The sequence below is a fragment of the Drosophila bipectinata genome, chromosome 2L (genome assembly GCF_030179905.1).
Source record: "Drosophila bipectinata strain 14024-0381.07 chromosome 2L, DbipHiC1v2, whole genome shotgun sequence".
Taxonomy (NCBI): Eukaryota; Metazoa; Arthropoda; class Insecta; order Diptera; family Drosophilidae; genus Drosophila; species Drosophila bipectinata.
This window is the reverse complement of record NC_091736.1, coordinates 10281592-10295845: the sequence shown is the minus strand read 5'-3', so window position 1 is coordinate 10295845 and position 14254 is coordinate 10281592. Positions and strand designations below refer to the sequence as shown.

General features: G+C 42.8%; 1 protein-coding gene across 5 annotated transcripts in view; it reads left to right on the top strand.

Moving 5' to 3' along the window:
* The first annotated feature begins 7661 nt into the window (after positions 1-7661).
* nAChRalpha5 (nicotinic Acetylcholine Receptor alpha5) overlaps positions 7662-14254 on the top strand; it is a 52090-nt gene continuing 45497 nt past the window's right edge. For 2 of the 5 annotated variants that reach the window (XM_017243407.3, XM_017243410.3), the window contains exons 1-2: positions 7662-7889; positions 8831-9603. The gene's annotated coding sequence lies outside the window, so the exon portion shown is untranslated. Of the gene's footprint in view, positions 7894-8830; positions 9604-14254 lie in introns of all 5 variants that reach the window. The other 3 variants (XM_070277216.1, XM_017243408.3, XM_070277217.1) reach the window with 3 other exon arrangements.

The window sequence follows — 14254 nt, the reverse complement described above, 5'->3', positions numbered from 1 at the left end:
ATTTGCAATTCCAGCAATTCAAATCCATTCGCTTGCTTCCATTTTCAATCTCACTTTTTCTGTTCGGTGTTTCATGAGTAGATGGTTGGTTTATTTGTCTATTTGGTTTGAACCAGCATTTCAACATTCACTTTATCCTATTTGCGGGTTTTGACGGCATTACGAGAATGTAAATGAATGTGCATGTGGCCCCACCGCAAAAAGTGGGGGCAGAAGACCAGAATATGAATATCTCCATGGAGAAAGAGATAACCGGAGCAGAAAAGCCGCAACAAGCAATGCAGTGGACAGGAATATTAAAACCAGAACCTCCGCAAGTAAAACGATTATGGCAATACAAATTTGCCTGTTGCCGCAAATGTTGCGATGTTTATTAATTGTGATGTTGAGCCAGGGCCAAAAAGACTTGTTACTATCTCTGTGGCTGTTTTTTGGCTGCAAGAGCTGGATATTGAAATGGATTCGCCGAGAACATCCAAGAGTCCTTAATATAAGACCTTATTTTCGTTGAAAGTAATATTACTAGTATTATGCATGATATATGGTTTAATGCAATTTTTTTCAGTATAACTTAAAGCTTTCTTTGATTACTCCGGGCCTATTCAATTCGAGATCACTGCCTAAATGCGGTTTTAAATTTATTTCGGAAACAAAGTGGAACGGAGGACGAACTTTGACTTCCATTGCCCAAGCGAACTCGAGTTTGTCCGTGTGCTAAAATGACAAATTTAATATGTAGTTCTTGTCTGGCGCTTGTTTGTTTGCCTTCTCGGCGCTCGACGCTTTAGCTGCATTTTCCTTTTTGGCCAATGCAATAAAAAAGGAGAAATTACGAAGTCCTGGCCAAGTGCCAGCTGGAGCAGCACGCAGTATAAAAAGGACAGCCAAAGCAGTTGCCAGAAGCATTGCAGATGGTTGGGACGGGACCGCCGAAACTAGTGGAGGGCATTGCAGGAAAGCGGGGTCCGGAGGTCGGAAGGAGGGAGCAACCTGTTTTTATTTGTAAGCCAGTCTGGGATTCTCCTCTCTATTGCCGAGTATATTTCTGAGTGTGTATATCTATGTATATGGCATTAAAATATTTTCGTACATATTTCAGCTGCCAAAATTATTTCAATTTAGTTCCGCAAAATAAATTTGGCTCTGTTTTTGTTGCTCTTGAGTTTCTGTGATTTCTTCCGTTTTTATACCATTTGGTTGAGGCAATGAACATGAAAGTTCCCTATTATTTACTTACATGAGTGATATTTATGCCAAATGAAGTCTCTGAATGTGGGTCTTCTCAAAGTTCTTGTCTTGATTATCTTATTCGCGTAGTATAAACCATAAAGTATAATTTTCTTACCCATAGCATAGCCTTGTACTTTAAGGCAACAGATTAAGTAAGCTTCCATAATTTCCTTACTGTGCCCTTCTTAGCCAAGTTGAATTCATAATTCATCTACTTCCCCGTTGAGTTCACTTCACATTAATTTCCCCAGAAATCAGTTCATTTCAAGCCCCAGAACATGTTGCCTTTGCTATAAATATTTCAATAAGCGCATTGTCCTTTTTATATGTACACGTTTTTTCTTTGCCAAACTCCCACACAGGACTCGTCCCGAATGCAGTCCTTACCCTTACCCACACCCTCAGAGCTTCCTCTGCGTTACCCTTGGCTCATTGTAATTGCAATTCTGACCGTTGGCAAAGTCCAAACAAGGGCAGCCAAAAAAAAAATACGGCAACAAATTTTGTTTCAGCTTGCTAGCAAGTTGCCCGTAGCCGAATCCTTGCCTTTTCATTTTTGATGGAATTTGTTCGTTATTTACCAAGACCTCTAATGCAATAGAGCACAATGTGAATTTCGTTAACTATGGTCCTATTCTAAAATACACAGAATTAATAAGAAGCTACAGAAATATAATTAATCCCCATATATTCCCCCTCTACAGAATCATCTTAGTTGTAAACATTTGCTTGTCCATCAGGTATAATCCAGTCGTAACATTGATCACTTTTATTGGCTTGTCGAGCTAAAACAAACCCACAGCAAAAAACCCGAAAGAAATTTCGAAAGTTTTCATTACCGGAAACACAGGACTGCATTTAGTTTGTGTTTCCCTTCGGCTTCTGTAGTTGCAACAATTTCTCCTGGATGTGTGTGTTTCTTTATTTGGTGTGCAGTTAAAATTTTGGCATGCCAACAATGAACGAGAGTACGGACACGAACACGTATGCGGATACGGATAGAACAAGGACACCGACACGGACACGGACCCGGTCCCGGATCCTGGCTTGTACCAAAGCCCAGTCCTGAAATCGCTGTGGAAACGACTGACTTTCACACAGACTACATTCGTATGTATTTGCCTGTTGGTCGTTGGCGCTTTTCCGGCCGCATGCTTTTCCTATTTAATTTCATTTCAGCAACCTCCCAGAACTAGTCGTACTCCCGGTTCCAATCTCGGTCCCTATGAAAACATCCCATTTGTGGCCGCCCGTCCTGGCCACGCTTCAATTCGGTCTTTTTATGCCATTTTGTATGTTTTTTTTTTTTTTGTTTACCATTTCCTTGTTTTCGTTTGGCGCTGTAGAGCTCTCGTAATTTCAGTGCATTTTTTAGTGGGCGTAGGCGGTGTTGTTTTAATTGCTGCTGACAACGAAACTTTCAACAAATCAGAGTCGTGCACGTCCCTCGGCCCTCTGCTGGAACAGGATTTGCAAAATGAATGATGGCGAAATGATTGAATAATCGACGTGAATTTCTGGGGATTTGCGGTGGTGGCCAGACATAAGCCAAAACAAGATGAAATGGATGAAAGTTTTCGAACGGATTTTCATTGCAAATGAAGTGCATTATTCAGTAATTTAATATCGTGGGATGTGTCAATTATAGAAGCAAGGCTGAAATGTGTTTAGTGGGATTTTTAGAATATTAAAGTGTGCAATAAGACTTTAAGAAACAAATGTAATCTGTAGGCATGAAATCCAATAAACACGCCTTAAGATATGCAACAGAATATTTGTTTCTAGAAAAATGTCTTCCAAGCTAAATTTACCAGGTCGAGGCCCCTGTTAATCTTCAATATTACCGATTCTCTCTATAAATACTTGTTATTGTTTGAAACCGATCATATGGCAATTAAATGGAAGTCAGTTTGTAACGAAACAGCTTCCCGCCCTGTCAAGCCAGATGGATGCAAATGCAAATTTGTTGACAGTCGTGTGCAAAAGGCGAACGACGTGATATCTTAGCTTATTCGGCAACAACAACAGTAATAAAGCAGTCGTTTCCGCCCCCTCCACGCCTTTCTCGCATCAAAATGGCTGACTGCACACACATTTCCGGAAGAGGACGCCGTGTTGCATGCCAATAAATCATAACGCTCCGACTGCAAACTGCACATCCATATATATATACAATATATATATCGAAATATGAGTTCTCGTATATACCAAGAAAAATGCGGCCAAAGGAACTGGCCAACGGAGAAGAGGGCTTCGAGAGCGGTAATGGAGCAATCGGCCGTGTTATTATTGTTGCTGTTGCTCCTCTTATTATTATTGTTCGCCATCGGGACGATTGAGTTCGTTTCGTTTGGCCCTTACGTTGTTGCCGGATAACTGGCTGCTTGCTGCTTTCTGCTGGATAGCCGGCCAAGTTGACTTGTCATAAAAATTGAAATTGTTATCAACTCGTTCGTGCGTCCGACATTCAAGGATTATTGCATTAAAGTAACCAGAACGAAGCAGGCAGGCGAAAAGGAGTGCTGTAAAACTATGAAAATGAATTCGTTCTAATGAATACACTATTTATAGTTTTTCTCACTAAGGAATTACAAAAGTTTACCAATTTCTTGTTGCAGTAAAGTCTGTAGAATATTCATGTAGTACTTAAAGTAAAGTTATCGGCCTTTGAAATATATAAACAATAGTCATTCCAACTTAAAAGCCCTTAAATGTACTTGTATTTCTTTTCCCTTTCTCAGCTATGGCTTATATCTCGTGAAAATATGGCTACCCTGTGAATTGTGCGGTAAAGAAGAGGGATTGAAGAGCTTAATGGAATATTCGCGTACAGGTGCCATGGCTCGCAAGCGGCTGCAGTTGGTCCTGATGCCACCTCTTCCTGACGCCCCTCAGTATCGGTATGGAGAGACTTTCCAGGGATTAATGCACCCATAAAGCCTTTTGTTCTTGTTGGTAGTTTTCCGCTTCTCATCGATGCTGATAAGCAGCTATCATTGCCGTGCACTGAGTTGAAATGCCAGGAGCAGCGGCAGTGGACGCGGCCATCGAAGTGTCAATAAATTTCGCATCCTTTTGCATATCATTTACCATGAGGACTCGAACCGACATGAGTAATGAGCAAAGCGAATCGAACGGAAATGCCAAATAAATATCGATATCATCCATGTATCTACATAGCTCTCATTTTGCTTCTAAAGATATCTCAAGAATTCAAACATAAATTCGAAAATTGTCATAAACACTTTACTCATAAACTCCATGCACTTTACCACTGGATGCTTTTTTCCGACACTATTTATTTCGTTCCCTGCTGGCTCTGTTTGGCAGAAGAGTTAAATTCCCCCATCATTGGCTAAACTAATTTTAAACATCAATGGCCTCGACACAGTTTCGGGCCACAGTCGGGAGCCGACAGCAAAAAGAGAAATTTTTGGCCAGGCGACAATTCATTTGACAGTCATGGAATCAATTGAAAAAGTCGAACGGCTGAAAGCGAGAAACGAAATCAAGCTGCATAAATTATCGAGAAATCAGAGGGGCAAATTGAAGCAGTAAAGTGTCAGGGCTAATTTCCAGAAACAGTCTATTTGGAAGTTCCGTGTGGCCTTGTGCCCGGTCCCCATCGCAAGCCAGTGCAGCCTGAACTCACCGGTTGCACTCTGTGGGAGAAGGTGAAACCAGGCAGATGCCTATCCTCGGATTTTCGAGGCGAAAGAGGATCCGGGAAAATAAAAAGCATTTCACAGCCTTTTTTCTCAATTTTTGTTCGGCGAGAATCCGCCCTAAATTGCACTTTATTTGCGGTTTGTTGACTTTACAATTCTGCTTAAATTTCATTACACGATCCCAACCGAAACGAACTGGGCCAAGGGAACGGCGGTTCGGGGGAGTGTGTGGCAGCTTTCGATTGAAACCGAATGCCAAAACCTTGATATGAATTAATATTTGAGCAGGGCTGCCAAGTGGAGCAGACATCCAAAGGGACTGTAGGCCGGGTCGAGGGTGACGGACGGTAGTTGGCATGGAATGGACATTGGTTAAATGGGTCAATACGCGGCGATTGAGCCGCGCATACAATTTCCAAAATTTTAAACCTTTTTTTGGTTCTTTTCGAATGTCTTTAATGTGTCCAGCTAAGATGCTTTCAGATGAACAAAATGTTCTGGTCAAAATGCCTGAAAATCAGCAACAAAAACGGGGAAAAGTGCGCGAAAACATGAAAAATCAAAACAAATAGCAAGCAAGCTGGCAAACAAAGTGCCGAGCAAATTAAATAAAGTCCGCCCAACAAAGAACTGCCGACCGGGCCAAAAGCGAAGGAAATGGCGAATGATACAAGGATACACATGCACAAGGATACTGGAGCAGGCCACTTAGATTGCGGTTGACACGGCCACGAGGAGCGAGTGGGTTTGTGTTTTTGTTTGCGATAAAAATGAAGCAATTGAAAGAGCCCGCTACAAACGCCAACAATGGCCAGAAAGCTCGGAAGGAACAAACAAAACCAGAGAGAGGCAAGGAGCTCGGGAAAATTAATTATCCTTGCTTTTAGCTCCGTCTCTAGTTAGCATTTTTTATTGCATTAAAGTGTGGAAACTAATCGGAAATAATCAGGTTCAATTTATTTTCTCCCAACGAGGACATTTAATTTGAATGCAGGATATACAAATATTTGTACTATTCTAACGAAGTTTATTTTAAGATAAATGGATACAATTTATATATTTCAGAAAGAGTCAGTTTAAAGATTGGTAATTATAAAATTTCGAATAAAAATGGGAGAGTCCTGCAAATGCCAGTTAATGCGTATGCGTAATATTGCGAAATCCCCTCCTTGATTCTTCTTAAACTTAATTCGGGACCTCGTCAGGCGTACGTCGCTGCAAGATCCCTGCTCGTGTTTTTGGGCGCGGCAGGGGCATCAGGGTCCTGCGAGTGCATATCCTGCAGCCACAGCCCGTGTCTGCACGTTACTGGGTGCCAGGCACAAATGCTGCCATTATCAGGAACTTTCATTCATGGATACCAACCGATGGCAGAAAACGAACAAGTATGTATGCAGGAAAATGCCGAGCAGGAGCGGTTCCTCCTTTGTCCTTCGGGTGCGCGGGCCGACGACGGTTTGACAGCCACTGGAAGGATAAACAGGAATAAGTGCAATGGAAGGCTGTGCCGAGCTTAAAGCTCCGTGGAAGAGACAGGACGTTAGCTTCCGAAGAGCCAGCTACCTACAAGTGTCCCGTCAGAAGAGCAAAGGTCCTTGTTAGCAGCTCCTGTGCAGCATCCTTTGGTCCGCTCTTCTTCGTCAGCATCTCACCCTATCCTTGCTCGCCCTCGCACTGAGGGCGCCCTGTAGTTTTGCGTTTGTAAAAGCCATTTTTCATTCATGCGAACTTACTTTAAATTAATTTTTTTGTGGGGTCATAAATCATTTTTGGCTCTGGACATACGCATGCTGCGTCTGTATGGGAGCGAGCCTGCCTGCCTGTGCGAGTGTGAGTGTGGGTTTGAGTGTGTGGGTGTGTGCTTGTAATCTCTTATTAGTATGGGTGTAAGCTCTTGTATTGGCCATTTGTGCCCTGTGTATGAATGAATGTATTTCTTGCCTTCTCCAAGACTTTCGAATTAGTTTCGATTGAATTGGGGGCTCTCAACAGCAGCACTAGGTCAAGCCATCAGGAATAAAAAGGCACAACATATAGAAGGCAGTATTTTAGGGGCCTTGATGCGGTTGACACTCGAATATTTATTCGAAGTAATATCCGTCGGAGGAATATGAGCAATAAATGAATGGCTTTTGGCCCTATAACTATTGATATTTTTATTTAGTTTAAAGATAACAACAAACTAAGTAGTTTTTCTTTTGAAAGGATATAACATTTTAAACAAATTCAAAGTTTAAATTTCTTAAATAACTTCCCTCTCTACCTTTTACCATATTTTTTTACCATAGCTTGTAAAAATTTAGAATTTAACCCTGAAAACCCCTTAACCAGTTCTTCCAATAATTTCTTACCATCTGGAGTTGACCACGCACAACTGCCAACGCAATGGGAATCGACAGGACCCTGTATGCATCCATGAGCATCCATGAGGGTGCCAAGAGAGTCCTCCCGAGCAAGGAGAGTGCGCATATCCGTGCGTTCTCTTACAGCCTCCGCTTACAGAAGGGGAAACGGTGGCCAAAAGCTCTCCGGGAAGAGCTAGAGAGCTGCGCCTAGGTCGCCTTCCAGGAGTCACGAGTCCTGACGACGGACCAGGACTCGTGGCCCATCTTCCAGCCAGCGGGCTGTGGCGGCGCAGCCCCAGGAGCTTGGATTCCTCGGATTCCTGCACAAGGATGCGTCGTGGGATGCTCGGCGGCACTCGGCTCGCTCGGAACGCTCGGCTCCTCCGGTGGACTCTGCAGTCACTTCCAGCGGCGGATGGCTGGCAATGCTGCACGGGCATCGGGCTCAGTTGGTGTTCCGGTTTCGGGTTGTGTTGTCAGTTGCCTTCTGCCTCCATGCACAGCAGCTGAGGGATTGAGCGGTTGAACGGTTGAGCGGTTGAGAGTGTGCCCATCAGAGTCGGGAGTCGCGGCGCGTTGCCCGTGGTCGCATTCGCATAAGCATTCGCATCCCGTATCCGTATCCGTCTCCGCATCCGTGTGTCCTGTGAGTGCGTGTACATGTGCCTGTGTGCCCCTGCGAGTGTGTGTGTGTGCCTGTTGTCTGTCTGCTGGCGGTGCGCGCGCGTCTGTGTCTGTGTGAGTGTGTGACTCTGTGCGTGGCCTGGTGTGTGTGTGTGCACAACAACACTATCTACACATACATATCTACTATATATGTATAACCAAAAAAAACACACACACAGACTAAAAAAAAAAATATTAAAAAATAAAATAACAAAAAAACCGAATAGACAGTTGCCAGGTAAACCCATTGAACTAATCGCGGACAAACCTAGTTGTATATAGTATATGTGCTATATCCCTGAAAGCCTGTGTGTGTGTGTGTCTGTGGGGGAAATTGATATTTTTATTCCTTCTTGTGCAAAAAAAGCTCCCAATATTTTCTTTCGTTCCAAGTCCTTCTCTTTCGTGCGTGCGTGTGTGTGTGTGTGTGAGCGGGGGGGATTGTGAAAGTTCCATCATCATCACCATCGTCCTTATGATTATTTTCCTCCGTTTTACACACATATTTTTCCACATCCTTCCTGCATCTATTTGGTATTTCTTTCGCCGATACTTTTATTTTTATTACCATTCAGAAATTCATTCAAAGTGTCGTGATGCCAAATTTCTAATTGACCATCAAGACAATTATGATTTCGAGCCAAAAAAAGTATCAAGTATCCTCGGAGCCCATGTGTGTGTGGGTGTCTGGGAGCGTGTGCCCAACAGTGTGTATAACAGGTGCCAAAAAGTAAATGGCAATGGTTACGTTTATGTTCACATTGTGTGGGCAGCTGGCTGGGGAAAAGTGAAACGACTGAATAAAACCGAAAGACGCTTGGGCCATTGTCAACAAGTGAGAAATTCCCGATGATTGCTCACTGAATAATTTGCGATTTGCCAAATTTAATTCGAATTCGACTTCCTCTCCCTCCATAACAGCCATCGACATGCATCGCACAAATAATGGATGTCAGAACTAGTAGAACGAAAAACTATATATACTCGATATTTTATACTAAGCAATATTTCATTTGATTGAGTGAGATCCACACTAAACAAAAGATTATATAAGTTCAGTAAACTAAATTGGAAAAATAACAAATCCAGAAATGTGAAAATAATACGGAATATACCGAAAACTTCTTAAACACATAACCCGAAAGCTTAACAACAACGTTGCAGAGTCAGAAAAGAGAAATTTAAAAATAAAAACTATAATATAAAAAATTAAGAACAAAAATAAACAATTTAAACCTCTAATATAACCCAAATAGTAAACCATTTGGGGTTCATAAACGCACAAGATTGATTAATTAAAATTACATTTAACAATAAATTATGAAGTAAGAAGAACCAACCCAAGCTCGATTTGCTGCAGAAAACACATTAAATCCATTTTAAAATTAGAACGAATAATAATGAAGTAAGGATACGAATCAATTCAGAAAGAAAAAAACACTCGAAAACCCATGAGCATATTTCAATAATCGTATCCATTCGCAATAAAACCATACTAAGACGTAAGATAGTTGCATTGACTTCATTAGTTATATTGAGTGGTGGTTTGATAGACAATTTGAACAAATTTTAAATACAAAGCCCGAAACCGATCTTAACTGGAGTCTTTATAGTAACAAATAATATTCATCTAGATCAACTAAATATTTACATAAAAATTCGGAAATCTTTTGATGGAAAAAGTAACTGAAGAGGTAAGTCCGAATTATAGCAAAATTTAAGATTGCTAGACATTGTATAAAAGTTCAGTCAAATTCGTGAATATCTTGACTGCTTTAGCTAGAGTGAAAATTTTGTTTATCCACGCCCTTCAAACACACCGGAAAAATAAGAGGAATGGGAAGTGAGGTCCCCCGGATACTAAAAGCCATAACCACAGGTTATTTCTCGACTCTCATCACCCTGGAGGTTGCAATGGCTGTCCTCGGGTACGCAATCGGGCTTGATTTGCTTTCTTGTTTTATTTCTCGGCCAAGCATTTTAAAATTGTTCCATTGACCTTTTGGCGACCACACCGCCGCATTCAAATACACACCAATGTGCCGCATGTCGGAGGCGGCGGCGGTGGGTGACTGACTGAGTAGGCGGTCGAGGGTGGGTGCCAAATGGGGGTTGGGTGATGGGGAGGCTGGGGCAATGCCCAAAAGCAAACAGAGCAGCAGCCATTCCGAGGACAATAAAAAGCATCGCACAATTGCCAAATAAATAACTTGACGCTGGCACCGTCCTCGCTTTATTTGCTCTTGTGCCGTGGTTTTTGGGCTTTGGCTTGATTTTCATTTTCGTTTTCATTTTCATTTTTATTTTGGAAAACCCAGCCCGTCCCCTACACACGCATCGCGCCAAGACTGTTGCATATTAAAAGCGCTCTGGCTTCCTGTTTGTGTTTCCATTTTTTCTTGTGTTTCAGCTTTTTTTCCTTTTCCCGGTGGCTGCTCATTTTGGCTAGCTCCAGCCCCACCTCCGCCAGGCTCTTTTTCATTAATAATATGACACACTTCGTGCTGCATTGTCCCGGGCTTGCTGCGCCAGAGAGCACTTTCGACTCAGCCGCCTTCTTACGCCCATTATGCCCATTTGAGGCTTTGTCTTCCGCGCTACAGCTGCGGATACATCCCAGACCCAGACCCAGAATACGAGCCAGAGCCAGAGTACTCCCCCACTGTCTATGGGCCTGGCTAAATCTTTAGCCATTTCTTTTCATCATTCATTCATGCCGACTCCTCCGACACGGCCAACACTGCCAACACACTCATCAGAAAATCCAAATGCAAACAGCGAGGCAGTGAGATGTCAACAAAAACAAAAGTGCAACCGTGAGTGTAGTCATGGGGCATACTCTGTCAGGCTAAGGCGAGTATTTGAAATGCGTGAAAATCCTGAATTATTTTTCCCAAAGAAATTAAAGTCTTTAAGCCAATAATACAAGCTTCTTGAGAATTAAAACAAAGCTTATAAAAGCATAAAGTATATTGGATTTATTAACTACTTTGGATGACTTTGTTTTCAAATAGTTTTCATTGTATTGTCTTTTGAAAAATATATTTATATAAACCTATTATAAATATATACATTATATATATATTATACTTATGATTTTGTTTTTCAAAAGCCTCTACAAAGAGTATTACCGAAAGTAATTCACTTTTTCCTTGTTGCCTTCGCTTTGGCCGACGATGTCCTTAATTATGTGCCAGCAGCCCTGACTGACTGCCACACTGCCACACTGACTGCTCAAAGGACACCCACACAGACACGCACATCCAGCCACCCACCCACGCACACACATATCCCCACCCGCACACACAAACAATGACAGGCTCTCGGCACTCGCGACTGTTACGTTCGTGTATGATGACGATGTGTCATGTTGAACTCGCCCCACAGTGTGTTAAGTATTTTATTTAAAGGAAGTGTTTATATTTTTAGACAAACTTATATTTCATTCATATTAAATTTAATTTTTTTTTTTATTATTAATTGATTTATAATCATAATCATATTAAATAAAGCCTATTGGTTAAAAGTTACTTTTATATATTGGCACTCTCAACAGAAAGTGTTATTTAAAAAAAAGTCTGAAAAAAATTGAGAATCTTAATTTTTAAGAAAGAATAGATTTTTATTTTTTACTTAATGTTAAATATTTTTTAAATATTTTTTTTACCACTGTGCTTTTTGCGTTGGCCCGAGTCTCGAGTTACGGAGTCCTTGTTGCGCTTGTTTTTATCGCTCTTGTTTGGGCCGTTGTTGATGAGTGTCGTCGGGCTGTTGTTGCTGTTGGTGTTGGCCGTTTTGAAGTGCGCTCCTCTAGTGGGTGTCATGTCCGCTTAGTTGTCGCTGCCAACTGGCAACTGCCTCTGCCTCTGTCTCAGCCTTCGCCACAGCCAGTGGCTTTGCCGCTGATTCGGCCACGGCTGTTTGCCGCCATACTTTGAGGCGACGACGCTTTTCCCACTGCTTATTTATGTATGAAGGACCTTAAACTTTGCAGCAGATGAAAATGGCCACAGCCGAGAAATGAGAAGCCCCTAGACCAAGTTACACACCCACACTATATACGTACACATATTTGTTTGTATCCTCACAACACAAATGGCGTCGCTGCCTTTTAATCACAGCCGGCGTCGCAGTTTTCAGTTTTCAACTTTCAGTTTCTCTTTTCCATTTGCAAAGTTTCTCACGTGTGTCCCCTGGTGTCCCCTGGTCCAGCTTTTGTACATCTATTTTTTCTGAATCGCTCAGTGGGCCAACTGGCAGCTGGCAAGACCAACGCACAAAAGCCGTCTAACAATGCTCACTTTTTGTCGGACTCTTCCCCTCAGATGGCTGCGCTTGTTCCATTAACCTTCGCTCCGCGAATGGGCAAGAGATTTAAGGTTAACAGTCCTCTATTTCTTGCTCAGGCCACTTAATTGTAGCCCCGAAACTAGGCCAGGGCAGAGGTTGGCAAATATAGATACAGATACTTGACAATGGCCGGCTTTAGAAGATGTGGCTAATGTCTTTGCCAGCGCAAGTTAACGAAGAGTGATAGCTGCTTAGGAATCCTCACAAAAGGCTGAAGGATGTCTAATTAGTGGAAGGCTTTAATGTGGATAGATATTATTTCTATGTACTCAGAACCAAATTTTGGCTAAACTAGGCGTTCCACATCAACTGACTCTGTTAGGGGCATATCCTTCGGTGACCCAAGCACCTTCATACACCGAGAGCACCTTCCTCAGCTGCCATAATTTGAAGAGTTTTAGTGCTCATTCGAGGATTTGTCGGCTAATCTATAATTAAAATTATTGTCGTATCATTTGGGAGCTGAAAAGTTTCGTGCGGCCAAAACTTTGTGCCAACGAAAAGAGTGACGGAGGTGGGACCTGGGCGATGAGAGAGCCAGAGGCTTAGCAATGAAATACCTTAACATGGTGCCAGTTAAACTGTCCATAGCAAACGAGCCACCCATCCGCCCGACATGGCCCAGAACTGATTCAGAACCGAGGCGGCTACGTGCCTGTGCATTTGAGCAGCAGATGTCACATGGGGCATGGGGCATGGGCCAAAGTTTTGGGGCCGCCGGCAACTTAGATAATTTAACAGTTCACCGGCGGATGGAGCAGGGAGCAGAAGGAGGAGGTGTGCGACTTCCTTGAACGCTTTACAGGGGGTTTACCTACGTGAGATAATGCAAATTTATGGCTGGCAATTAGCGGCTCGCGAATCGCAGCCGTAGTCCTGGCATTAAGTCAGGCCACCCCGAACTTTTGCCAGGTTACTCCTGCGAGCCTAATTGCACCTGCCGACGTGAGAAATCTCAACCCGAACCGAGGACTGAGAGTGGACGGCTTTGGATACACCGGATATGGCGGTCCTTCTTTTCTGGTGCACAGAGCAAGGAGTGACGCCAAAGACAATGACAAACCCAAATCCAGTTAGCTAACCATTAATTATCTCGGGCGGCATGCCGCATATGTGATGTGGGCAACCGACTGGGTACAGATACAAATATATGCCGCCAGCAGATACAGCTACAAGCTGCGAGCTCGGATACAGATACGGGCTGGCTGTCAGTGGCACATTGTCGAGCGACGACGACGAGTTTGCAGTTTATCTGTTATCCAACAGTTACACTTTCCACACAGACCCGCGCTCACAAAAGATACTCGTCGTGCTGTATCTGTATCTGTATCTGTGTATCTGGGAGATACACACTGGCTGAGGGCCGGGCCAGGCCAGGCCAGGCATCAGTTGCAATCTGACTTCAATTCAATTATTTTAGATTAGAATGTGACTGTGTCACACACACTTTTGTCTCTATGTCAGCTGTCATTCATCCGTTCATATGTTCCATAAAGGAGCCCTCGGGCTGCGGGAGAGCTGCGGGAGCCAGTTGGAGCCCTTTGCGGCCCTGGATACGTGAGCGACACTACGCCTGTTCCAGCATTGACGGATGCGTGTGTATGGGCTCCTTCTTTTTGGAGCCCGACTCGAAGCGAGCGTGACAAAAGTAACAAATTTGTAATTTCGACAGACCCAGTGACGTCACATCATCCGGGGGGTTAAAATATATGTTCGAGTGGTTCAAATCTTCACATATTTTATCCCACTAAATTGAATTGTTTGGCGTCAGGCGGGGAGAGTCCTCCTACGACTTTATTTTCCGACTTTATGCTTGGAGAGTCTATTCGGTGAATAATCATAAGAGTCTATTCGGTCTCAGGCTGTTCTAGAATCTATTTAATTAATTTTTTTTTTTATGGTAATGAACTGAACTAAAACATAAGAATTGAATATTAAAAGGGCATTCAACGAAGATCTAACCTTTAATTTTGATTATAAATTCAAAAAATGTGT